Below are 26,997 nucleotides of genomic sequence, written 5' to 3'. Positions count from 1 at the left end.
CTTTCTTGTCTGCACAAGGGGCGTGAGTCCTACAAGCCGTATGCCCGTAAAACTGCGGGCGTTTCACAGCGCAGAAGGCGAAGTCACACTTCATCTGCTCCTCCTGTGGAAGAAAGAGAAAATGAGTATGGGGGAGTCATAGGAATGGCTCTTAAACTAAGTTAATATTAATCATTAATTTTAACTTAAGAAGGTGTGATGCATAGAGAATGAAAACAGTAAAGGAGAACACGCTCCATGCATCTCGCCCGGCTGGTTACCATAAGCTTGGTCCTGGGATAATCCAAATGACCGAGATCATTGGATATAGTTTCCTAGGATTCCCATTATATTGGAACTCCATGGAAAGCCAAGGACAAGGTTGGGATCGAATTCATTCGGTTCCCAGTTAAGAGCCAGAAGGCCTCATAAAGGTAACTGCTTCTGGCAACCAGCCGTGCTAAGATGCACATAGCATGCTGGAATTAGAAGAATGCAAAGAGACAGCATGATCACTAATAAAGCAGTACTAGGTACTGATCTTAAAAGCAAAGCAGCTTATCTATTTGCTATGTAGGGCTATCTTAGTCTTATGATAGCTACAGTGAGGGGGTGCAAGTATTCCTGACGCCTCCGGGGCATCCGGCAAGCCGCCGGCATGCCGGAGCTCGCTCCAGCATAGATTCTGGCATTAGAACAGACAATGTTCAAAAGTCAGTTAGATACCAGGATGGCGGCCGCCGGCACAGCGGCGGCACGCCGGCAAGGAGCGGCGGCTCCGGCAGCCGGAGGATGCCAGGTTGGTGACTGGGATAAGGATGGTACAGGTAGTATCGGGTTGCCGGCAGTATATGCCGGCACTCCGGTGATCGACCGGCAAGCGGACGATTAGATAGGAGTAGGAGAGCCGCCGGTAGTAGCCGGCGGCAGCCGGCAGTCCCTCGGTACACGGGGGGCTGGCGGCAAGGGTAGGGAAGTCACCAAGAGGGAGGCAGGTATTGCCGACAGTAGAGGCGGCAAGAGACCGGCACCCGGATAGATAGAGAGACAGGGGGAGGGGGGAAGGAATGCAGGAAGTACCGTCAGGGTTCCAGACATCCCTCCCCCTCCCTGAGAGGGTGTACCCATGATAGAGACAGGCTCTAACATCCATAAGCAGGGGTCACTAGGGACCGGGAGCAGGTAGCCCAAGGGAGGGCTAGGGAACACCCAAGAGGGGGGGGGAGACTCCCCTATGCAGAACTACACTAGTAACTAACCTTATAGGACACTATGAAGGTATATGTACCAGAGCGGACTGCACAGGGAAGCTCGGGTAGCCCTACTCATCCACCCTAAGGAGGATTTGTAGGACAGGGGACAGATGAGTATAAACTAACCTAAGCATAGGCTAGGCTATACAAGAGATAGGTGGGGAGGGAGAAGAGAGAGGTCTTCCCAGGAAGGGTTTCTGTACCAGAGCGGCCACTAAGGGAAGGGAGGACACTCCCTAACCTAAGATCAGGCTGATCGGCTAAAACGGTGCAAGAGTACAGTTTCAGCATGGAACAGAGAAACCTTCCTAACCCGACCTAGAGCAGGGCTAAAAGTCCTGAACTAGGCAAGGAAGAAGACATATCGCTATCGCAGGAAAGTCATAGACTATCCTAGCCATAGAGGTAGGCTAGCCTAACCTCACTCTCAGACGCAATCCTAAAGGGGGTTCATTCCTTTAGGGAGGACTGAGAGGCGATATATATACTCTATTAGACAATTAATCCCTTTACTCAGAAAAGGGATCAAGGCTAAATAGAGGGAATGCCAAGGCAGGGGATGAAGGAAGCATATAGGGGTCCTAAGGTTAGGTTAGGCTAGAAAGAATCACTGACTAGCCTATCCCCTATATGGTCCCTGAAGGCGAAAACATTTGCATCACTAGTCAAAAGTATTGTAAAATAATAATGCCACTATCTTCATAACTTAGTCTAGGATCACTAATAAATCATGCATGAACACTTGTATGTAGGCTCCTGGCCTGGGGGCTATAGTAGCCGACTGGTATGAGGTCAATCGATGACCGATAAAAAGCGTCTAAACACGATATAAAAGTTCCTAGCTATGAAGACTAAATAAACTAATGTATTCGATTAGTATATAATGCCGGAAGCGTTGTTGTGGCTAACTAAATAAGACATGCAAACAACAACGACGCCATAAAATGGCGGGTCCGGTAGAGGCACAGCTCTGCCACAAAACATCAATTATTTCGCAAAATAATATTTACTTTACGGCCAGAGCTTAATTAAACAATACTGGAACCTTGTACTCAACTTTCCAGAAGAAGGCGAGGCTGAAGGTAACGACATAGCGAAGATGCAAAGCGATAAAGTTAACACAAGGGAAAATCCGTCTAAGTAGGGCAGCTACTAAACAAAGGATAAAGACGCGCGTGACGTCATTAGAGCAATGGCGTCCGTTTGTATACGTCTCGAGTATCAGTAGTAGCCACGAGTGAGATTAGCTGTGGAACGGCTCCCAGCTATTCTCAGTCCTTACACACCGAAGCATTAACTCTGTTCGGGGTGGAGATAGCTATGTGGCACGTTCAGACATGCGTGTCCCCTGTTGTATTACGATGTCTTAAAGGGAAACCTTTGAGATACTCGCTCCAGAAGTTAGAATTCTGTGATAACCTGTGGTTAAATTCTCTGGGAATATCTTAGTAGTCTTATACCCAAGGAAGCTACCAAACAGGAACCTTCCATCAGGACGCCATGGCTTGAGCCCAAAAAGATGTAATAAGCTTAGTAAAGTGTTGAGCTGGAAGTCTTACAGAAGATCCGGTAAGTTTTAATTAGGTAGTTAACATTTTAACTGAACTGATTTATGGTAATTTGAGAGATTTTGTTGAATTTCGACAAATTAATTTTGGTTGAATTTCGACTAAATTGTTTCCAGCCAATGGAATTACGGGGAAATCTGTACTGACGAACGAATAGCCTATTGGGAATTTTTTCGTTGTAGGCATTAAAAAATCCAGTAGATAAATTTCAAACTTGAGGATTGTATTCATTAGTTTTTTTTTTTTTTTTTTTTTTTTTTTTTTTTTTTTTTTTTTTAGGTTGGGCCTTTATCCTTTTATGCTGTTATAATTTTGTCATCGCTTCGAAATAATTTTTCTTATTACGTATTTTTTAAGCGTTAAGGTGGTCTTTTATTTTCGAAGAGGCACTTATAGATTTTAATGTCTTTATGGCTTCCGAATTTGTCATGTTACATTTAAAGATATTGCCAAAAGAACGTTAACGGAGGGAGCTATCAAGAGACTTGGCACATTTGCAGTATCGTTGGTCCTATTCAAGTTAAACGTTGAAACTTTACGAAAGATAAGTAGATGTCTGCTCATAATAAAAAATCAAATTGGGTCTTAAAGTAAAATTACTGGTTGCAAATGCACGGATACTACCATTGTATTCCCTGTTATGGTAATATCAATTTTGTTGAACCAGTACAGATGCAGTCCAGAAAACATGGGACCGTTTGAGGCCCCAGGATGAGGCTAAAGTTGAGAATATAAAAGCAGCCAGGGAGGAGTGGAGGGAGGAAGGAGTGATGTGATCAGAAAAGCAGCAGTGATGTGATCAGAAAAGCAGCAGTGATGTAATCAGAAAATTATCTATAGGACAGTAATGAGACCAGTGTTAATGTATGGATAGATGTGGGCTCTTAGGACGAGAAGAGGAAACAAATTTGAGAACAGGCTGAGGGATATTGGCAATATCACTGCTTTGTAGGCTAAATTATGAAAATACCAGGTGTCGTAAAGATTAGAGGTGACAAGTTGTCATGACTGAGATAGTTCGGGAAAGTGTTAAGGGTGGATGGTGGGAAGTGATGAGGGCTTGGGAGAAAATAAGAGATTGAGGCAGGAAATTAGATGGCGAGATAAGGTGAAGGATAAGGAGCTTTGGTGGAAGAGGAGGCTTTAGATAAAATGCTTGGGAGAGCGCATCAGGCAAACGTCCTTAGAAAGGGATAACTGCAAAGAAGTGCTCATGGCCCAAATTCATACAGAATTTAATCACGTAACTGCTGCAGTCTCCACATGTGAGTAATGTTAGTGCACCTCACACGGTGTAGGTATTAGTCCTCCTAGCGTTCATTAGGCCCGTACCTGTTTTTCCATTGTCCTTATACTTTACCCATGTTTTTTTTTCCATCCTGATGTCCAACCTCTTAAGACTTAGTACTATTTAAATTCCAGGATTTTTGTTCTTGTATTTGGGTGTAAAATGTCGTCCTAGTTCCTGCCCTTCTCCTAAAATCAGTCAAAATCGGTTCAGTCTAAAAATTAGCCTTAGCCATTTTAATTTCCTGTTATCTGTTACCTTCGGAACACGAGCTTTTGGCTTTTGTTCTATAGTAGTATTTTTTTTTCTTTATTAAAAAACAAGGTTGAAATGGTGGGGGTGCTTTTGGAGAGAGAAATCAAATCAACGTACTGTATATATTTTTGTGAATAGTAGTTATTGTTGTACGTCGCTTGATGTAGCAGTTGTCTTGACCTAAATGTTTATGAATTACTAAGTCGCCTGCCACACGAACTCGCAATGACCTAATGTTACTGCCACGGTTGATACTGAGGGTCAAATTTTCCGAACTATATTATAGATAACATATTCTGAAAGTCATGGCCACTCATATAAGCATTAAAGCTTCGATACAACTTAACTGTGAAAGATAATCTTTAATTTCAAGTGTTCCTCAAGTTTATGAACATATTTTTATAATGGATAAAAAACCCATTTGAGGTGGACTCAAGTTATAGCCTTTCAGGTGTACATCTATTCTATTTATAATTGAAGTACGGCCGATCACAATGGATAGCATAGTTTAACATAGCTTGTCCGAATAAGTGGGTTTTTTGGGCTCAAGCCATGTCGTCCTGATGGAAGGTTCCTTCAGTAGCTTCCTAAGGGTATATATGACTACAGTAGATATTCCCAGAAAATTAAACTAAAGGTTTCACAGAATTCTAACTTCTGGTGCGAGTACCCATAAGGTTTCCCTTTAGGATATCGTATAATAACTGGACGTATGCTTGACACGCCACATAGGTATCTGCACCCCACATAGCGTTTACGCTTCGAGGGGGAAGTGTGGCAAGTTATGGGAGGAGCCGTTACTAAATTCTCCTCCTTCGTTACTGTTACGGTACTCGGCGACGTCAACATCCGGTCGCCATGTTGGCCGCCATCTTGGTTGACATCACTGTTGCGCGCCATCCTCATTCCTTCTCGTAGCGTTTATGACAAGTTGTTTTTCCCAGTTTTTCGCTAAGTGATCCATTGTGTATCTTCAGCCTCGCCTTCTTCTGGAAAGTTGAGTACCATAATCTTGGATTGTATAAATCAGCTCTAGCCGTAAAGTAACGCCTTTTTATTTTAAGTGTTTTGGGGCGGAGCTGTGCCTTGACCGGAGGCGTCATGTCGGACGCTGTTGTTCACCTCGCATGCTTTATTTAGTTAGCCAGAGCAACCTTCCTGGTATTATAACTAATTATCAGTATTGGTCATTTAGTCTTTATTGCTAGGTATTAGTTATATTATGCCGTTAGTATTCTTTAGTTTCGGCGATGTAAGTAGCCGATCTTCCGATGCTAGGCATGCTAGCCTAGGCGCTTTAGTTTACTTTCATGCATGATATAAGTGTGTTCTTAGTGTTATCCTATTTAAATGAAGATATTAGGCAATTATACATACTGTACAAGATTTGCTGATTGCACATGGGTATTTTTCGGCTCAGGCCATGTCGTCCTGATGGAAGGTTCCTTTAGTAGCTTCCTAAGGGTATATATGACTACAGTGGATATTCCCAGAGAATTAAACTAAAGGTTTCCAGAATTCTAACTTCTGGCGCGAGTACCCTTAAGGTTGTCCTTTAGGATATCGCATAACAACGGGACGTATTCTTGACACGCCACATAACTATCTGCACCCCACATAGCGTTTACGCTTCGAGGGGGGAATCAGTGGCAAGATATAGGAGCCGCCGTTACAAAGTTCTCCTCCTCCGTTACTGTTATGGGCACTCGGACGACGTCGTATGCGTCGGCCATCTTGCTGACGTCATCCTCGCCTGCCAACTCCATTCCTTTTAGCGGTAAAACCAGCCCCCATCACAGTTAGATCGCATAGTACTGCTCTGGGATAGCCTGGCGGCAGGTCTAGTTGCCGGCGGGAGACCTTCTTGCTTAGTGTTCTTCGGTCCTTCCTTGGATCACCATCCGCAGCCCTAGCTGACTGACTCCGGCAGAGCTGCGGTGGTATGGAAGCCTGATCATATGTTCTTCCTTCCATTTGAACCCCCCTCCTTGAGGAAGGCAAGGTTTGGGTAGTGAGCTGCTGTCCTCCCCTCCCCTTCCTTCAATGCGTTCTCTCTCTCCGGACTAGTGCCGGCCCACTGTCACACCAACTCTGCCGTCAGCGTAGCCTAGGTCAACACCCAGTCACATAGAATGATGACTTGGTAGGTATACCTACAGCCTGTTGCCCGCCGGTGTGTCGGCCGCCTGGCGGCAATGCATAGGGTTTTCTCCTTTACCCTGCCACATAGAATGATGGCTGGGGCGGGTTGCCCTCCTCCGGCAGTCTGCTGGTGGCCAGTGGGCCTCCGGCAGTCTGGCGGGCTGCCGCCTCCACATATATTACAGTATTGTGACGTTGGACAGTGTCCATTGTATGGCTGTATACAGTAGCCAGTACATCTGTGGTATAGTACATACCGTAGACAAAAAACTAGGGTGTATAGTTATGCAATAGATATATTTCTAGCATACTGTGCATCCATGCGCAGTCCCTTGCCGGGACGTACTTGGGTTTGGGATTAATATCCTTCCCTTTTCTTTACGCTGATTGATCATCGGCTCCCCCTTTATTCCACTACTGATTCCTTGGAGGAAGTGCTGCTTACACTACTCTAACCCTATGGGCTAGATTTCTCCTTTGGGCCTACCTCAATGGGAGCCCTAGAATTGATAGTGGAGAAGGGTCGCGGCAATTGGCTGGGCGGGATTCACAAGTATGTGTCTTTCCTACTTAATTTCCAGCTTACCTATCCTAATCTTACACTTGGAAAGGAATCTTATATTATAATTAAGATTACATTAAGATTAATCTAAGATTACTAAGACTAACATGATAGACTTCCACATACTTTTGTACCTTTCCTTTCTTTACAGTAGGAGTACATCCGGTGTGAGAGCGCCTTCTGCAGGTTGGTGCCGGGACTTCTATAGCCATCATACGCCAGCTGCTGTCACCCAGGGATCTGAGGTACTGGGACCCGCAGGTATGCACCACGTGCAAGGACCTGCTCCACGAGGCGTTTGAGACTTCCCAGTCTGCGGAGTCAAGGGACATCGCCCAGGAGAAACTGCGCAAGTGGGTGCGTGGTTTCCAAAAGAACGCCACGGGGCCTGACCTTCCCAATGAGCGGATGATGGCTATGCTCTTCCCTAAGGCATCTGCGGTTACCGTAATCCCTCGACCCGAAATCCCATGTATCCAGCTGACGGTCGACCCAGACGTATCGGACGTATTACAGGACGTACATCTAGACGATGACAGGATGTCGGAGGTGTCAGACACCCGAGAGGACCCTTATGGCCGAGGGTCACGAAGAGTTGCATATGGCGGCTCCCGATTCCGAAGATGTTGCAATGACCTCTGTTTCATCGATTGTTATCTCGGAACCAATCCCCTCTACGTCATCCACTATGCCCACGAAACCGGACGACTCCATGGATTCTTTTCAAGCCATGATGGCGATCCTCGGAGAGGTTCAGGAAGAGGGACGAGGAATTCAAGAGGGAAATCCTTCGCTTGATGATGCAACGCGTGCCTCAGAGGAGGCTCAACGTCAAAGATCTTCCTACCTGCTCAGTGACCAACCTGTGGAAGCATGTAGAGTACATGCCCATCACCAGCGGCAGGAGTGTGATCTCGGACAAGCTAGGTGCCGTCCCCCTTGAAGAGGTGGAATTCTGGCCTAGCTTTGAGTCGTACCCGGACTGCTTTGTACGACTCGATTCAGAACCCGTTTCCAAGGAGGAAACAAGAGCCGAAGGAGGTCATCGTGTTTGACCACACGAAGGCTCAATCCCTGCCAGCAGGCTGCCTAAAGGACAAGGGCTACACCAACTCTAAGGTGCCAGCCCTTAGCAAGAAACACATGTCCTTTCTTGCCCCCAATACTATGGTCTTCCCCTGCGCGGCGAAGTCCCTCCTGGCAGTGCTAGAGGCGGTGGAGGCGGAGAAACCTTGTCCTACATTGGAGGAATGTAGGCCTTTCTCCCTCACCTTACCCCACAACAATAAGAACTGGAAGGACATCCAGTAACTTTCTCCATTGGAAAATTGGAGGCCGACATCGCTGGACGTCAGTTCAGTGAGAACCTCCCCAGACTGTGAGTCTCCTTCGTCGGGAACAGGATACAACAAAAGAGAGGCTGGCCGCCCCTCTCTCCCTCCAGGTGATCATGGAGACAATGGCTGTGGAAAATAGGACCCCAGGTGTATTCATGGTCCTCGCCAAGACCCATTTGGCAATCCTGACGAACGACTTCTATAGCTTCGTCAGAGCACGGAGGGCCTGCAGGGAGTTCGTGTTTGCATCGGCAACAATTAAACACGAACCGAAGAAGCTGATTGCCTCCAACATTTGGGGAAAGGATCTCTTCCCCAACGACTTGGTCAAGGAGATCGTCGATAAGGCCGCCACGGAGACCAGGAACCTTCTCCAAAAGTGGGGCATGTCGTCGAAGAGGAAGTCTTCTCCGGATGAAGGCCCCAACCGAAGTAGTAATCCAAGAGACCAAGGCCGCAGCCTCGACAGGCAAAACATCAGCTTCCCGCGGCCGCTGCTCCCCAATTGGTGGCGCAGCCCCAACAGAGCTTCCAACTGGTACCCCAGCCGGTGGTGACTTACTCACCAGCCTTCACGCCTGCCTACGAGAGGCAGACTAGTACCTTTCGTGCCAAAGGGAAAGGCTCCAGGAGAGACTCCTAGACATCCCTCTAGAGGAAGAGGCAGGGGAGCAAGTGGTCGAGGAGGCAAGCCCTCCGGAAACCAGAAGCAATGAGATGCTTCCGGTGAGAGGAAGACTCCGCCTCTTCAGGGATCGCTGGACCTTCGATCCCTGGGCTCACAGCATCATCAAGAACTGACTAGGCTGGAGCTGGAGAACGTCACCACCAGCGTTCCCCCAATTCTTCCAACACTCCACCCCCATCCTGGAAGAATACGTCCAAGAACTCTTGAACAAAAGGGTGATCAAGAGGGCAAAGTCCATCAGGTTCCAAGGAAGACTTCTGCGTTCCTAAGAGACTCCGACAAACTCAGTCATTCTGGACTTGTCCCCTCTCAACAAGTTCATAGAGAACAAGTTAAAGATGCTGACCCTTCAGCACATACGAGCCTATTGCCCCGAAAGGCATACAGTCTCGATAGACATGGCGTACGCCTACTGGACCATTCCAATGAATCGCCAGACCACCTCCTACCTAGGATTCAGGCTTCAAAGAAGACAGTACGTTTTCAGAGCCATGCCCTTCGGGCTAAACATAGCCCCAAGGATCTTGATGAAGCTCGTGGAGACAATCTTTCAACAACTACGCCTACAAGGCGTCCAGGTGATGGCTTCCCTGGACGATAGGCTGGTGTGAGCAGCATCAGAAAAGTTATGCCAGCAAGCTTCCGAGAAGATGATCCAATTCCTGGAACATCTAGGTTTCAAGATAAACACCAAAAAGTCTCTACTATCTCCAGCTCAGAAGTTCCAATGGGCTAGGCATACATTGGGACCTCCAGTCACACAGTCTTTCCATTCCACTAAAGAAGAGGGAAATAGCGAGGTCTGTTAAGAGACTTCTCAAATCCAAACGGATTTAAAGACGACAACAGGAACGGGTGCTCGGCTCCCTCCAGTTCGCTTCAGTGACAGACCCAGTGCTAAGAGCCCAGCTAAAAGATGCATTGGGAGAGTGGAGAAGATACGCATCAAACGCTCGAAGAGATCTCAAAAGACCACTACCGCCTCGGCTACAATCACTCCTCAAGCCATGGTCGTAGGCAAAGAAGTTTAGGAAATCGGTACTTCTGCAACTACCTCCACCCTCGGTAGTCATGCATACGGATGCATCGTTAGAAGGATGGGGGGGTCACTCCCATTAACGTCAAGTTCAAGGAACGTGGTCCCCTCTGTTCAAGAAGTTTCACATCAACATCTTGGGGGCCATGGCAGTCTTTCTCAAATTGAAGAGGCTGTCCCCACGTCCCTCAGTCCACATACGACTGACTCTGGACAGCGACGTAGTGGTCCGATGTCTGAATCGTCAGGGCTCAAGATTACCCAACTCAACCAAGTGTTGTTGCCCATCTTTCGTCTGGTGGAGAAGAAGAGATGGCACCTCTCAGCAGTTCACCTTCAAGGATTCCGCAACGTGACGGCGGATGCTATATCTAGGATAGCTCCGATAGTCAGAATGGTCCCTAGACGCACCCTCTCTCCTTCATCTCACCAAGTCCCGGAACTGCAGATCGACCTCTTCGCAACGAGCGACAGCAAGAAACTTCTCGCTGCGTGACCCCATACGAGGACCCTCGAGCGGAAGCGGTGGACGCCATGTCCCTGGACTGGAACAGGTGGACCAAGATTTACCTGTTCCTCCACCCAACCTTCTGCTAAAGGTCCTCACCAAGCTGAGATCCTTTCAAGGAATAGCGGCCCTAGTGGCTCCCAAGTGGCCCCGAAGCAACTGGTTCACATTAATCCTGGAATTACAACTGAAGCTAAATCCCCTGCCGGACCCAGTTCTGTCCCAACAAGTTCAGAAGTAGACTGTCTTCGCTTCATTACAGGAAACCCGAGACCTTCATCTCATGATTTTCTCTTCCTAGCCGTCAAGAATGTTTGAGATCTCAAAAGAAAGCTTAGACGACTTGGAGGAATATAAAACTAAATCTACAGAAGGCAATAAGAGTCATCTTGGAAGAAATGGGTGGCCTTTGTCAAGGCGAGAAATCCTATGGAAATATCGATGGATTTCTGCTGGTCCCTTTTCATTCACCTTCACGGACAATGCTGAGCGGCTAACACGATTTCCACGTGTAAATCAGCCTTAACAAGACCCTTACTATATGCCTTCCAGATAGACCTGTCCAGCGAAATCTTCAACAAATTGCCGAAGGCATGTGTTAGACTCAGACCTGCAACCCCTCCGAGACCTATCGCCTGGTCTCTCGATAAGGTGCTACATTTTGCCTCAGGTTTGAACAATGAGACTTGTCCTGAAAGATTTGACTTGGAAAGTGATTTTCTTGTTTGCTCTAGCCTTGGGGGCTAGTCAGTGAAATTGTGGCATTATCAAGGGAAGGCCAGATTCAGTTCACTGAAACGGGAACTCGCCCTCATTCCTGACCCAACGTTTCTCGCCAAGAACGAGCTACCCACTAAGAGATGGGGTCCCTGGAGAATCTGCCATCTAGGAAGATGTGTCCAGTGGAGAGTCTAAAGGTCTATCTTTGCAGAACTTCAGACTTTGGTGGAGGACAGCTCTTCAAAGGAGAAACATTGGGTTCTGACTTGTCACTTAAACTAAGGGTGAAGATCACCTACTTCATTTGCAGAGCGGATCCTGACAGTACACTCGCATGTCATGATCCTAGGAAAGTCGCATCTTCCTTGAATTTCTTCCATATCAATGGATTTTGAGTCTTCGCTCGTTTACTGGATGGAGGCCATCCAGAGTGTTCTTTAAAACACAATGCGAAGCAGGTGCAAGAGGTGAAACACTTTTTGGTAGCGGCAGGTAGTGTGCTAAAACCTGCAGCTTAGTGCTGCGAAGAACACTGTTGACACTAGTGCGCAACATGTGTAATTTGTTACCGTGGTGAACCACGGACTGTTCCAATATACTGAGGTGATGTTACTTAGACTAAACACTTGTGCCATGTGTTTGACATAGAGTATATAAAGACTTTCTCAGACTTGATAATTCCTATGGAATAGACATGTGTGGGTGGCAAGTTTCCTTTTCAGGTACCACGATCATTTCTGTATGTTCTAAGTCTTAAGTAATTTATTTGCATCTTTTATTACAGCTTTAAATTATAATTTATGTACGCTAATTCTTGTTTATTGTTAATAGATTTATTGGTTTTCATGCGTCTTATTTCGTCCTAACATAATAAAATGTTTGAGTATTACACCCTCTACTGCATGATGTGCTTGAACAATAGAATTCTATCGTTCCTACGCTTAAACCTATCTGGCTTGGTATAACTTGTTCCGACACGTGATACATACTCTTTCTATCGCCTTGCTCTGAGACCGGCAGGTCTTTCTCGATGCTGGGTGGGTTCCATTTACCATGCAACTTAAGAGACTTTCCAGAGTCCAATGGGACTTCCCTGCAGGGGGTCAGGAAGCAGTAACATAGTACACGCTTAGCTGAAATGACATACCGGTAATGTCGTAGGTCTCTTAGGTCATAAGACCAAAGGAATATTGTTTAGAAGTCGAAGGCACTACTGAGGGGAAAAATCCACGATACATTATTGCTCTGGTACACTTCCATCAGGGCAACATGGCCTGAGCCTAAAAAAGGGATTGTGACGAAGGAAAAATCTATTTCTGGGGAGAGACCTGTGACGGCCGGTGAAAAAGGTCCTTCTTGACAGTTTTCTGATATAAATCTTCCAAATATACCAGAGAAAGATAAAAGCATGGAATGCAGAGGTTACTACCCTCGCGCGAGCACCTTGTGGGTGTTGTGTATACATCAGGGGCGTGTGAAAACCACTATTCACAGGCTGTCTTCCATTTAGATAATTCCTTCATCAAAGGGAAGGGCCGTAACAGAGGCCCTAGAAACCACACTTGGACCACGCCACCGACACCTAACATGAGCGCCCTCTAGGACATCCTTCTGTTTTGGACTTGCTCGCTAAGTCGTTTTTGTTTGTGCTATTGGTGTTTTTTCCCGTGTTTGGCGTTAATTCATCATGACTGACGCTGCTACTTAACCTTTACCAATGTTAAGTACCATAGTTTGTTTTGACAGCTTTTTACAGTACCGGGCATTTGTTCTCTTTCCAGTAATGTGGATTTTAATTTTGGGAGCAGCTTGGCCTTCCTCGGTGTCGGCAGCCATTTTGACGTTGGTCGCTTCGCTAGTATTTAAAGTTAATATTGCCCATCTGGTACTGTCATCTAGGTTATATCACTTACGATTTATGACCATTATTATTATCATTATTTTATTATTGTGTTTACTATGGTATTTTTTTGCTAGCAAGTCCAATTTGGACGAACGAAGAATAACGTTCTTGGCTTTGTTATAGTTTAAGTACCCGCCTCGGGGAGGTGGTCGTTTTTAGACTATATCTTTATATTTATTTGTTACGCTGTCGTTATTCTTTGTTCTTTGTTATTACAATTTTATTATTATTCTTATATTATATTATTGTTTGCTTTTGGTTCTTTATAATGTAACCATGAGACCGTGAGCATGGAGTTCTCGTGTTCTGTTACTACAGTTACGAGTTACCCTTTCTCTCGTTTTCTTTCTTAATCTCGAGTAGGAAGAGATGGTTTTCCAGTTTTCCGGTTTACTGTATACGATCACGAGTTATCCCTTCTCCCTCTCCTTCTACGGGTTTGTTTTTACGTTTGATGATATTTAAGTTTTATTGATGTGGTTACAGTACTGTTAATATAGCTAGCATTATTAAAAGGTTCCGTTCGTGTATGAGTCATTACTTTGGGCTCGCTTTATGCCGCCACCCGTGTTCAGTTATCTTCGGAACGTTCACCCTCTCCGCCTTGAGTTCTACTCCGCTATAATGGATACTCATTGGGTTGGAAACTAGTCAGATATTTGGAGTGCAACGGTGAAACCCGGCACTCAGACTCCGGCTTCGACCTTATGCACACGAACCTTTTTCATGATTAATCACAATTTATTATTATGGTCCTTTTTCACCAGATCTCCGGCTTCACCGGAGATCACACAGACGTTCAGCATTGAGGTTAACATTATCTTACCGCTGACGTTCACAATTTCATTATTACGGACCTTTGTCACCGGATCTCCGGCTTCACCGGAGATCACTCAGACGTTCAGAACCGAGGTCAACATTATTTTACTGATGAGGTTTATAGTTACATGTTACGTGGTTACTTGACTTTAATATATTAATTTGTAGCTCTAGCTAGCAATTATTGAACCATGTTAGGCACACATAATTAATGTTATCCAGAAAAATGGCCCCTCATGGCATGGTTTCGACCTGGCCTTTTCATTAGAAGGGGCTAGCGTTCGATCCCGAGTATGAAGTAGAAATTTATTTCTATTTGAACACTATGTTGTATGGATATTTATCCATATATATACATTTATATAATTAAATATATGCATAAATATATACATATATATTATATACATGTACAAATATATACATATACATATATTATTATTTTCTAGATACTTTGATTGATCCCAGCCTGTGAATAGGATCACTGACCAGTCTCAAGGAACATCCAGACTTATGTCTCCTTTCTTTTACAGAAGGTCCGCTGCGCTGCCAAGAGCTGCCCCGCTGCCTTTAATGATCCCCTGGGCCAAGACCTATGCCGGTCTTATGCGCATTGTGCCATACCCTTCTCTCGGGAACCGGGACAAGCCCCCTACATGGTATGGTTCCCGGAGTCATGCACGCTCTGCTACGAGCTGTCCTCCTTACTCCTGAACAATGATGTAAGTTGGTTTTAATTTGTTCCTACGGTATCCTTTGGCGATGATTTAATTTGTTCTTTATATATGTATACATCGCTTATTGCGGAGAACGGTCTTCTCCTTCATCACTAATCCCCTCACCTCTTTCAGGCTGATGATGAATCTCTCCGGGCTGTAAGAGCTTCTCTCCGCCCTTGGGTGTCAAGCTTTGGAAGGAATGCTCCATCTGGCGCACCCTATCTCCTCGATGGAGACATGGCCTCTCGCCTGTTCCCGGGCTCTACTACTGCGGCAGTTCCACCGGAGACAGCGGCCCAGTTAATTGAGGCGGTTAGAGCAACCATCCCAACGGAAGAGGAAGCTTTATTGGCGGGGGACGTGTCCTCTCTAGAGTTGGACGTCGAACCCATGGACGAGCAGGTAGGTGGTGATGAGTTTTAAGCCTTCAGCTTTGTCATTATCTGCATCACCGGTCCCTGGACCCTCAAAGGATCCTGATGTTCATATTACTTTGCATAAAACCGTGAGGCTAAAAAGACGAAGTCCGCTAAGTCCAGGGCTTCGTCAGCGGGTCGTGCTCAGGATCCCTTCTTCCCCGCCGACCTGATCAGGGATATGGTTAAAGAGCAGATACAACAGCAGATACAACACATTCTAGGGCAAGCCAAGGAGCTTTGACGGAGCTCAAAGATATGGTGGTGAATCTGATCCGTTCAGGAACTCGGATGACTCCCCCTTCAGCCCCAGACGCATCGAAGTTAACCCCCTTTGATAAAAACAACCCATGAAGGTTTGCCTTACATGCTCCATATATAGATAGTACCATAACTCTGGATGGCATAGGCGCCCATCCTCTAGAGGACCTAGAATTTACCCTCCGGGACTAGAATTCCCATTCAACGGATTAGTCCGTTTGAAAGAGCATACCTTGGTTAGGTTAGACAAGGTACCGAAGGTAACGGTAATATTTCCTAAAGAGCAGGCCCAAGCTGTCTGGGCCAGGACGTTGTCGGTCTGGGGGTGCGCTAATTCCAAGCTCACCCCACACAAAGGGGCCTACGCCATAGTTACAACTGCTCCCATTATTACCTTGCCTATTACGGATAAATTGACAGGTCATACTATTCAAGCTGTCAAAGAAGGTTCTGCCATGCCGGCTCTTAAAGAGACGGACCCCACCTCGCGGAGTCCCTAGCCTCGCTTTATCCCACTGAGACCTTGTTTCGGATATTCACGAAGAGCCTATCTCTGTCCTACCAAATCGACCTACACGATTTGTGGTCTGCTCGGGTTAGTTGTAGGAAATACGTTCTGTCCGAGGCCTCTATCAGACATGAACCGAACAGGCTGATAGCTTCCTCCTGCTGGGGTAAAACCCTCTTCCCTCAGGTGGTGGTGAACAAGGTTCTACAAGACGATGCTAGAGCAAACCAAAATTTGCAGGTGAGGTGGGGCCTCACTGCCAAAAAGAAGGTCGAAGCCCAAAAGCAAGCTTTCTTCAAGAAGAAGCGCAGATTTACCCCTTACAAGACGAACCGGGGTCACTACCATCAATCGTCAGTTAACCACTCGGCTCCTCCTATATCTTGCCACTTGTTCCCCCCTCGAAGCGTAAACGCTAAGTGGGGTGCAGATAGCTATGGGGCGTGTCAAGAATAAGTCTCGTTATGCGATATCCTAAAGGATAATCTTGAGGGTACTCGCGCCAGAAGTTAGAATTCTGGAAACCTTTAGTTTAAATCTCTGGGAATATCCACTGTAGTCAAATATACCCTTAGGAAGCTACTAAAGGAACCTTCCATCAGGACGACATGGCTCTCGCCCAAAAATAGATTTTTCGCTTCGCTCAAAATCCACTTTTTGGGCCAAGGATTACGTCGATGATATATCAAATTTTGGATTTTTCGAGTTTCGTATTTACACAAGTTACAGCAGCTCTCCGGCCAGGTTCATAAAGTTGGATAAAAAGGCTAAAGGCTATAAACTCCTTATACACCCTGACGAAAGACAATATCTTGAAATCTTAAGAATTATAAGAATCCAACATATCAATTTTATTTTAAATATAAAAAGTTACAGAAAATGTAGAGTAAGCGATGCTGGAGAGACTAGGATAGGGGTTACTGGTGAGATACGAGAGGGAGGGTCGTCTAGACTGAGGGAGGAGAGGGACGAAATAGTGTAGGTATTAGAATTGTTTTACCTACTTACTGATTCACTTGGCTTAGGCTTTATTAGGCCAACAGTAAACACCTTAATTAACGAGATTTGCCAATGCATTAAAGTATCAAAACCAGGGGGACGTATTTAGTACTGTCAAAGTAACATTCTGATAAAATAATTAGATTTTAAAGAAAAAAAACTTTTTTTGCCAGAAATGCATAGTAGGTATTTGCATTTTCTTTGGGCCTGTAGTAACGGTGGCTCTTTAGCCTTCTGCTTAACCTTTTCCTTCATCCTCAACAGAGTTTGCTGTCCAACCTCCCAGCTATAAACTTTTGCAACTGTTTCCTTAATTGCACCTGGGCCCCAGCACATGGCAATATAACCCAAATTTAATCCTTTGGTAATGAATCTTTTCACTAGTTACTACTAAGGTGCATTATTAAATGCAGGTACCGGGTACTATAGCTTTAATATGATAGCTTGCAAGTTTTGACACTTAATATTTTAATTTTCTTCAATACTAAAATTGTGTGGCCTGTGCTGTAACCAGGTATTACCAATACAGAATAATATATCGGTAATCAGTTACTGCACATTAAGTTGAAACTACATTCTTGTGCCTCAATCTTTGAAAGCTTGCTTTCTACATAATTTATGGTATTACTGTACAATCTGATTCAGTTACCAGCACTTCTGTGAATGTGTATTCATATTAGACTTTGGTTTGTCATTAGTTTCAAACTAAAAAGTATCAATATTTTCTTTGAATCTTCTATTTTTGCAGAATAATTATTTAGGTACTACTCTTCAGGAGTGTTGGGTATCTTAGTTTTCAGTCCTCGCTTGCATTTTATATTGAAAACAAAGTAATAAGGTTATAATAGCTAGTTTAGTGACGGATGTACACAATTATTATAATAGGGTAGGGGTAGGTTATACTAAACTTCGTGTAAATGTCTGTTTAAAAGGTAATTTTATTAGAAATAGGGTCTTGAAAAAAATCTATAAATTAACAAGTTGCCTAGTTTAACATTAATCATTAAAGACTTCCACAAAAGTTGCCTATTTTAACATTGTCTTGTAATGTTGCAGAAGAAATTATTTTATTTTTACTTTGCAGGTGTTGGCAGGATGTTTCTCCTGAAGCTATCAACTGTTTTTAAAGATACTCTGATGAAAATTACCATGCATACAAGCACACAAATATTATTGGGATTTATTGAAATTTAATTCACCAACTGCATAGGTGAGTTGCAAGTTACTGAATCCAAAATTTTCACCCTTACCTGAAGGATTTTCTTAATATTTTTAACTTATTCTGGCAATGCTTCAGGGTGTATGCAGATTTTAAATTGAGCCAGAAGTGGCAAATTGTACCTACTCTGATACAAACCCTCTTTCTTTAAAAGGATAATGCTGTCAAAATTTGTTGGTAGTTATGGCAGGTAGTGGGGAAGCCCTACAGCCCCCTGCCAAGCTCAGGTTTACTAAATTTTCAGCTGCTGAATAAGACATGCTCCCAGTTCTGCCAACTTCATTTTTTTTCTTGATAATTATGCCAGGGAAATAAACTTCCTTTATAATAGCAATGTAGACTCGAGTCATTGTAACAGGAGTGGGACAAATCACACATTTGATAGGATAACTTAGTTACTCCTTCACCTTTGTTGCCCCTTAATCTCTTAGCATTGCTGGTTGAGAGGAAAGAAGTCTGCCATTTTCCCATTTTGTGGACGAAATAGCTCTAAAAGATAAATTCTAAATTCAAGAGTTGCATATACTTGACTCCTATAATTTCTCTTAGGAGATTGTTACCCCAGTCCCAGTGATGCTTTCATCTAAGACTACCAGAGAGATGTGCCTGATCATTGGTGCGCTAATATGATGAATTGCCATACATGCACATTAGCGCACTGTGCATACTTGAAAGAATTCCACCTCACCTGTTCACACTCAGTTTGCCTACTTTTCAGAAGCATGAGTAATTTGCTATACCAGGGATCCACTCTGTGGCTGTTATAGTATAAAGTCTTCAGATCTTCTCAGATGGAAATCAGATGAGAACAGAGACCTTATGTGCTCCTGGGCACCCACGCATGCACTCGTATTTATAAGCAACCCCTTGTTTGTGCCTGCAATTCTGCAAGAATGTGCTGTACATTAAACATACTCTTCAAACCACACTCTTGCTCGCATGATCTTGAGCTTAACACCCTTAAATTGGTGCTAATGCTGATGTTGAGCATTCACTTGCTCTTGTGCCCCTAAAGATGTGCACCAAACTTTCTGCAGTCATCAAACATTGAGCTTTCATATGCTTGTGATTCATGCTCACGCACGTTCTTCTACGGGTACAGAAATCGGGTAAACGTTTGCTCGCAAGTCCACTCCTCTATTGTGCATAATCTCCAAATAGGGACTAAACTGTGTGTGCTCATTCCCCATTTAGCACATTCTTGTTGGAAAATTCTCCCTTGAATACAGCACTCCCTTCGTATGCATGTGCCCTACACATCCAGAAACCCTTGGCACTCTAGCAGAAAGCGCTTATCTGGTCGCACAAATGTGTACTCTTGCTTGCGTTCCCTGAATCATGCATGCTTTAATCATTGCTTGCACCACCCTCTTGGGGAAAGTTATCCTGTGCAAATGGGTGCAACTGTTCACTTACCTGTGGACAGTCGGTTAATGATAGTAATCTACAACTTTTGCACTTTTAAGTGTAGACACCACACATTGTACCACGTACATCTGTGGACAGGCACTCCCCAGTAGAATACGCTTGCGTAGTCATCATTTTGGCAGGAACATCACATACTGCAGCATGTGACCAGCCAGCTATCCAGGAAACCTTTATTAAAGGGTGCTCTTATTCCGACAAGTCTCCTATTAGTTCTCCTTTTCCTCCTGAGGGCACTTTGTTCACATGGTTTTTAGGGTCAGTCCAGTAGGGAGTGTTCCCTAAAACACCAAGGTTCAGCTCTTCTAGTACTTGCTCACCCAGACTGTAACCATCAGGTGTGAAGTAGCCCAAGGTCTCTTGTGTCTGTAAGCCCTTCAGATAAATGTCCCCCAAGGCTAGCACAGGACCAAATGGGCCCTTATTTGGCAAGATATTCCTACATACAGGAAGAATCTTATGAGTATTTCCCAAAGTGCATGACCTCTAGGTTATGCAAACTTCCTCAAAGAATTTGAACTTTTTTGAGGGGGGAAGTCATTAGTCATGACTGACAAAGCAAATTGTGAAGCAGTGCTCTCATCTAGGAATTAAGATATGCTCTCATATAGTGAATTAGTTTAAATGTAATTTTTATAATTAACTTCTTGATTTTATCGGTGTTAACTGTTCACTACATCCACTGGAAGTCTGTTCCATAAATTTGCCATTTTGTATGTATAGAAATTACCACTGAGTAGGTTGTATCTTTTTAATTCCATTTGAATTGCTTACTTCTGGACTGGTTTGTGCCAAGTGTGAAGAGGTTGTAGTCTACATTTATTCCTTTAAGAATTTTGTATGTCTTGGCTGTCCACTTAGTTGTCGAGCTTTTAGGTCAAATGAGTTCAAACGTTCTATGCTCGGTGTATATCCAAATTCTTATTGTTGCATCACGCTTGCTAGCTTGTATGGCTTCCAGTCCATCTAAATCCTTGTGAATACTTGGAGCCCAGAATAGGGCTCTTATTCTAGATGTGATGAGTACAGCTATAGTACAATGTCTTTTTATATTTTTTTTCATAACCTATTAGTTTGTGCTGCTTTTTCAACTTGTATGCTCTTTGGTGAACTTCAAATCATTGCTAATAAAGCTGACTTTCTGGTCCACAATTTCTATTTCAGTACCCAGCAGTGAGTAATATATTTGTGGGTTACTCAAGTCTGTGCAAAAATTTCCCACAGTTGAAAGGCACTTGCCCTTTTTTGAACCAATCTCCCAATTTGAATAGGTCTTCTCAAGGCTGCTTTGTCTACTGATTCACCACATTTATGCCTAGTTTAGTAGATTTGGCAAATTTTGCTATAAAGTTGATCCTAATTCATCAATAACTTTATTTGTAATTCTGTACATATTGTTTTTGTTATACACGTAATTCTTATTAATCTAGTTTTTAAGTGATGTCTTTATTTCTATTCTTATGCTGTCTGGAGACATTGAACGAAATCCAGGACCAGTACGTCCTAGATTTTGTCAATGTCGTCTTCTGTATTGCAATATTCGTGGTCTTCATGCAAATAGCCAAGACCTTACAGTTGCGTCCACACAGTATTTTCTTTTTGTGCTCAGAAACTTTGGTTTCTAATATGATGCACTCATCTGAGCTCCTTATAACTGGTTTTAAGAAGCCAATAATGTTGAAATGTGATGCCATCCCTAGGGCCTGGGGAATGGCAGTGTATATTAGGACCGAGTACCCTGCAGTTAATTCTAATAGCCAGGCCTTCTCCATCATGAGGCTCAATACTACACAGTATTCTAGAAGTTTTATTTCAGCTGTTACAAAGTTGTGGAATGATCTTCCTAATAGTTAGTGAATCAGTAGAACTTCAAAGTTCCAAGTTGGAGCAAATGTTTTTGTTGACCAGGCTGACATGAGTCTTTTTATAGTTTATATGAGAGGTTTTTATAATTTATATGAGAGGTATCTGTTTTTGACGTTGATAATAGTTTATATAGTACATATCTGTTTTGGCGTTGTTACTGTTTTTAGAATTATTTATTGTTAATTTATTCTCACCATTTTTCCTAGTTTCCTTTCCTCACTGGGCTATTTTTCACTATTGGAGCCCTTGGGCTTATAGCATCTTGCTTTTCAAACTAGGGTTGTAGCTTGGCTAGTAATAATAATAATAATAAAATCTGTTAATACAAATCATAAATAGTAATGGGCCAAGGATAGATCCTGGAGGTACAATGTTTGTAACAGCTGCCTACTCTGAGGCTTCTCAATTGATTACAACCTGTTTTCTGTTTGTCAGCCAATCTTCAATCTATTCACCTAGCTCATCAATGATGCCTAGCTCTCTAATTTGAACCATTATTTTTGAGGGACTTTAAAAAGCCTTTTGAAAGTCTAGATACATGTCTATTGCCCTGATTTGGTCATTTATGCTAAACATGTGGAAAAATTTAAAGATGTGTTGCTCAGGAATTTTGGTCCAAATGTTGGCTGTCTATCAAAAGATTTTTTCTGTTCTACTATTGGGTCTACAATGAATTAAAAAAAAATTTGCAAGAGACAAGTTACACTGTCTGTAATTTCCAGGTTCTTTTCTTGGTCCCTTGTTGATTGAAGGAACATTGCTTAAATAACATCTGGTGCTGTTCTTATGTTGTCTGTTAAGGACCATTTTGTAAGTGTAGGGTTCTCTTATTCTAGTAATATAATCTTAGATGAAAATCTGGACCTGGTGCCTTGACGAGTTCTTTTTGATATCTTCCATTGCTTGTGGCCCTTCATATTTGATAGCTGGTTCAGGGGGGTTCATTGATTCTTCTCTAGTGAATAAGTTGTGAAATAAGCATTTATCAGTGTTTTTTCCAAGTCATTTATATTACTCTTAATGGGCTGATGTTTTTGATTGGTTTTCTGTTTACATGAGGAAAAATTCATCTAGGGCTTTCTTTACTAGCTAAAGCCACTTTCTCTCCATTGATCTTAGCAGTTCTAACTAGTTAATCCAAGTTTCTGCTTAACGTTTTGTATTCGGTAATTTCACGAATTATGGACTGTGGACCTATTGATTTTTCCTGTCTTTGCTTATTGCATTGGCTATTTGTGTTAAACCATTTGGCTGTGGAGTTCATTTGATAGAATTTTTGTATGTGGTGTACATTTAGCCCCTTTGTATATTTCTAGTCCCATTGTATATGTTCCCAGTTCTGTTGTACAGTATTCTAAATTCTTGGTTTATTCCCAGTTGTATCTAGTTACCTTGTCTGTAGTCTAGCTTTTTTTTTTCTTTTAAGACTTGTTTACCTGAAACTTAGCTATTGTGGTCACACGCCAATATTTCGCCTACTGAGAAGTTGGATACTGAATTTTCCCTAACACAACTAGTTGGGTTGACCAACTGATAGATGAATTCTTTGTAGATAAATTCTAGTATCCTGTCCCTCTTTGTATGATGTAAAATTCAGTGTCCTAGTTTATTGCTGCATTGAAGTCTCCCACTAGGACAGCTAGCTTATTGTGTTTGACTACACAGCGCTAATTGTTCTTGAAAGTCGTGGTGGGTTGTATATTACTAGTATGGACGTTTTTTCCTATGGTGTTTTTTGCTCGTGTCATTTCATATTCAGTTTGATTAAATTTCTATTGGGTTTAGGTGACTTTTAACAGCATTCTCCCCCCTCAACCTTCCCGAAAAGGTTTTCCTTCTTGAAAAGCTTGAAACTTATTTTGTATTCTGAAAATACTTTTTTTCTTTAATCCAGGTCTTGGTAGTAGTTCCTATGCCTTCTAGTTCCTCAGTAGCTATCATTGTCCTGAAGTTTTCTATTGTTTCTTACAGAGTGAGTATTGAATTGTGCCACTGAGGGAATTTTCTATTTTTTCTCTGGTTTGCTAGTTTCCAAGATTTACTAGTTTTAGTTTTACTTCTATCTGCATTATCTAAATTCTCCCAAATTTCCTTTATTTTTGGAGGATTTTCTAAGGGTTGAGTTTTGTCCTTGGTCTGTGTTCCTTGAGAATAGAAAACTAATTAGCTTTTTTAATGGTTTTGACCCTCCTTAAGCAGGTTAATGGCCTGCATGAACTAACAATAGCTCTAAGGATAAGGAAAACTTACTATTTTAGCCCTTGGCATTTTACATGGGTTCATAATCTACTTTGGAGCTTCCCTTGACAAAATTGACCTGGGAGGGTAGGCAATAGTTGTTACTGATGCACGAGAGACTGGCTGAAGGAACTAGCTTCCTGAGAGGTGTTTTGACGAGGATTTTGCCCCTCTCATACTCTAGGGAAACTATTTTATGTCAGGAATTCAGTCCTTTGCGTGTCAGTTGCATAACAATTTTTTCCATGAGGAATTCTGTCCTTTCCTGTCAATGTACACAGCATTCACAATCCTAACACGTGGTCAATCAATTGAGATCAGGGGTTGCAATATTCAATATTTATAGCATCAATTGGTGGATATGGAGGCTACTGCAATGGCTAGTATCCAGGCAACGACGTGGATGAATATCTGGTCAGGAACAGTGGCCTTTGCTGCCACCTCACGATCTGGGTGACCCTGAGAAGTAGTTCAGATATAGCTCTCGGGTGTAAAGGCAGTCGCCTTCACTCGCTAATCGGCTAACCAACGGACAAAATGTCCTTGCATGGAAAGATTCTTTGGCTAACAAATTCACCAGACAGATTGGTCAATGGGTGGCTTTGGCTTTGGGGAACATCCTTATTAGCCATTCTAGCTATTTCCAGTGAAGAAAAGGTTGAAAAGGGTAGTAAGTCTAAGAAGTACTCTACCTCAGTGATGTGAAATTCAAAACCTCGAACAGGACCAACTCAAAGGAATAAAGTTGTTATGACTCCTTTGAAAGTCAGCCCTTAGTGACAGACTAGGAAAAATAGAATCTACACTAACAGCTGTTTGGCCAGTCCAGAAGTAAGGGGGTAGAAAGGGTTAGTCACAAGACTGAAGAGTAGTGTGCCTTTAATTACGCCATCAATATCTACCAGTATGGCATTGGCAGCAGTTATGGGTCCACTGTCATCATTAGAGAAACTAAACTTTTCCTTCATGGCAGTCTTCACCAGTGGTCACTAAAATTGTCTGAATACATTAATCATCAATAAGCGACCCACCCCATCGTGTTCCTTAGGAACAAGTAGGGAGGTCCAATCTAGGTTGGTGGCTGAGGGGCAAGAATCTGTTGATAGGAACTCCTTTGGAGTGTCTTCCCTCAGAGCTGATACTTGAAATAAATGTAGCAGTGTCCAATATACATACAAAATTTGTCAAAAAGCTCTATGGTGCTACTTTAATTTCAGCAGGACATGATAGGAGTCCCTATAGCATTGATGAGTGACAACACTACCGTAGCAGCATACCTTAATGAGCGTAAGGTTCAGTTTTCCAGCCCCCCCTACTTGTTGGCAATGCAGGATCATGAGTGAGCACTGAACAATGTAGTAGGGTTGTTGGCAAGATTCATTCCCTGCAAGAGGAATGTTATTGCACATCCAAAGTAGACCTTCATCCTTCAAGTGGCAGGAACCTCTTGATTTCTGGGGATCCCCAACAATAGACCTCTTTGCGACTAGGCTCTGAGGAACTTCCAATTTACTGCTTGCCAGTTCCAGGGCAGATAGTAGCATTAGAAGATGCATTAAAATATCCATGGAATGGCCTAAATGTTTTTTTTTTAGCCATTTTGACCTGATTTAATGGGTGGTAAACAGATCTGGCATTAGCATTAGAAGATGCATTTCGATATCTGTGGGACACCCTGGATGTCTAATTTTCAGCAATTTTGACCTGATTCAATGGGTGCTTAACAGGTTATTGTCTACAGCAATCTCAGTATGACATTGGTGACTGCTGATTGACCTAGAGCAGAATAGTACCTAGACCTAATGCTTTTGACAAAGGTTTAGTGTTAACCATTTGACCCAACTTGCTCTGCATGTCGCACCTTCAAAGGTACCACAACTTGGAAGCATTTATCATTTCAAAGGTGAAGGCTGTACAGCCTACAGTGCGAGAGCTGCTCGGCTTTTTGTATCTTAGTGTTCAAAGGGTGGAGATTTTTTGCTGTCCTATGTTCGAGTTTGTGGCGAGCAACTCTAAATCTGGCTGTAAATGATTTTGAAAGTTTCTCAATTTCCTCACATAGGGAAGCAAATGATAGTCTTGATGATTTACTTATTTGCTCTGCGAGGGCACCAAGATGCTACCTGAAGTAGTCTCAACCTTTCAGACCACGACAACTACAAAATCGGGCTATGATGCAGTTAATCTACCATACCAAATCGCTATTCTACTTAACACTTAGAGGGGCTTCTCTTCCATCCTTCTGGTGTGGGGATATGAATATTAAGGTACAGTATATGTCCTCAGTCTAAGACAAACCTAGCCCCATCTCCTGAATTTCAGGTTATAGGAGTTGTATTGGAATAAGCAATCCTGCTCCTTAAAATTGTTTATTGCAGTATTTTAAACCAGCCACTTTGGTTACAGGAACTTCTCTCCTAAAAAGCTTCCTAAGAACGAAGGTTTGTATCAGTGTAGGCACAAATCACAAATATTTAAAAATTTGTTACTGACTATACAGAGCTGTCCTTGTAAGATCTCCTTCAAGCCCCAGGAGTGTCAGTGGCTACCTGCTGGTAACTACAGACACCTAGCTATAAATTTTAATCTTTAGTATAATTCAGTGATAGATAATAAATATGGAAGAATTTTTAAAGAATATATTATTGGTAGTGTTTTTCATTACTCAACAATCATTTGTATAATTCAGTAATAGATAAGAAATATGGAACTAATATATATATATTATTGGTAGTGTTGAGTAATAGTTTAATTTTTTCAGATTTCCAGCCAATCTTTATACAGTGAGTCTTCAAGCATTTGGATTGAGAAGACCCAAACTTCGTGGATTTTAGGGAATGAAGTAAGAACTGTGTAAAGACTTTGTATAGTATAGTAAATTTGTATCTTGGTAAATTATATTGTATTAATGAAAATAAACTTTTCCTTAAACCATTATTTTACTAAATGTACAGAATGTTAGTGGGATCTCTAGTAGTTACTAACTTGACCAGTACTGATCATGCCCTTGACAAAAAAGGAACTGAAATCACTTAGACCCAACATTGGTAAATGCCTACGTAAATGCCTACATTTCATGAAACCATCTAGTGCTAACAGATATGCCTGTTAATATAATTGTGCTATTGTCATAAAATAAATTTGGTTTCAAAGTTATAACTGATATTTACTCATTGCTCAACCAACTTACTGGAAAAGTAAATTGATTATCAATTGTACCATGCTGGATATTGAATTACTTGGATATATAGTGGATTAGTGATCCTCTGAAACAATAATTTGCATGGTTAC

General features: G+C 42.8%; 1 long non-coding RNA gene across 1 annotated transcript in view; it reads left to right on the top strand.

Annotated features, from left to right (window-relative positions):
• LOC137642749 (uncharacterized) overlaps positions 1 to 26,637 on the top strand; it is a 136,756-nt gene extending 110,119 nt beyond the window's left edge. Inside the window, exons 2-3 of the long non-coding RNA XR_011044853.1 lie at positions 18,043 to 18,168; positions 26,468 to 26,637. This is a non-coding gene — a long non-coding RNA (uncharacterized lncRNA). The remainder of the gene's footprint in view (positions 1 to 18,042; positions 18,169 to 26,467) is intronic.
• The last annotated feature ends 360 nt before the right edge of the window (positions 26,638 to 26,997 follow it).

The sequence above is a fragment of the Palaemon carinicauda genome, chromosome 6 (assembly GCF_036898095.1).
Source record: "Palaemon carinicauda isolate YSFRI2023 chromosome 6, ASM3689809v2, whole genome shotgun sequence".
NCBI lineage: Eukaryota > Metazoa > Arthropoda > Malacostraca > Decapoda > Palaemonidae > Palaemon > Palaemon carinicauda.
The sequence above is the reverse complement of the archived record's forward strand: the minus strand, read 5'-3'. Positions and strand labels throughout refer to the sequence as shown.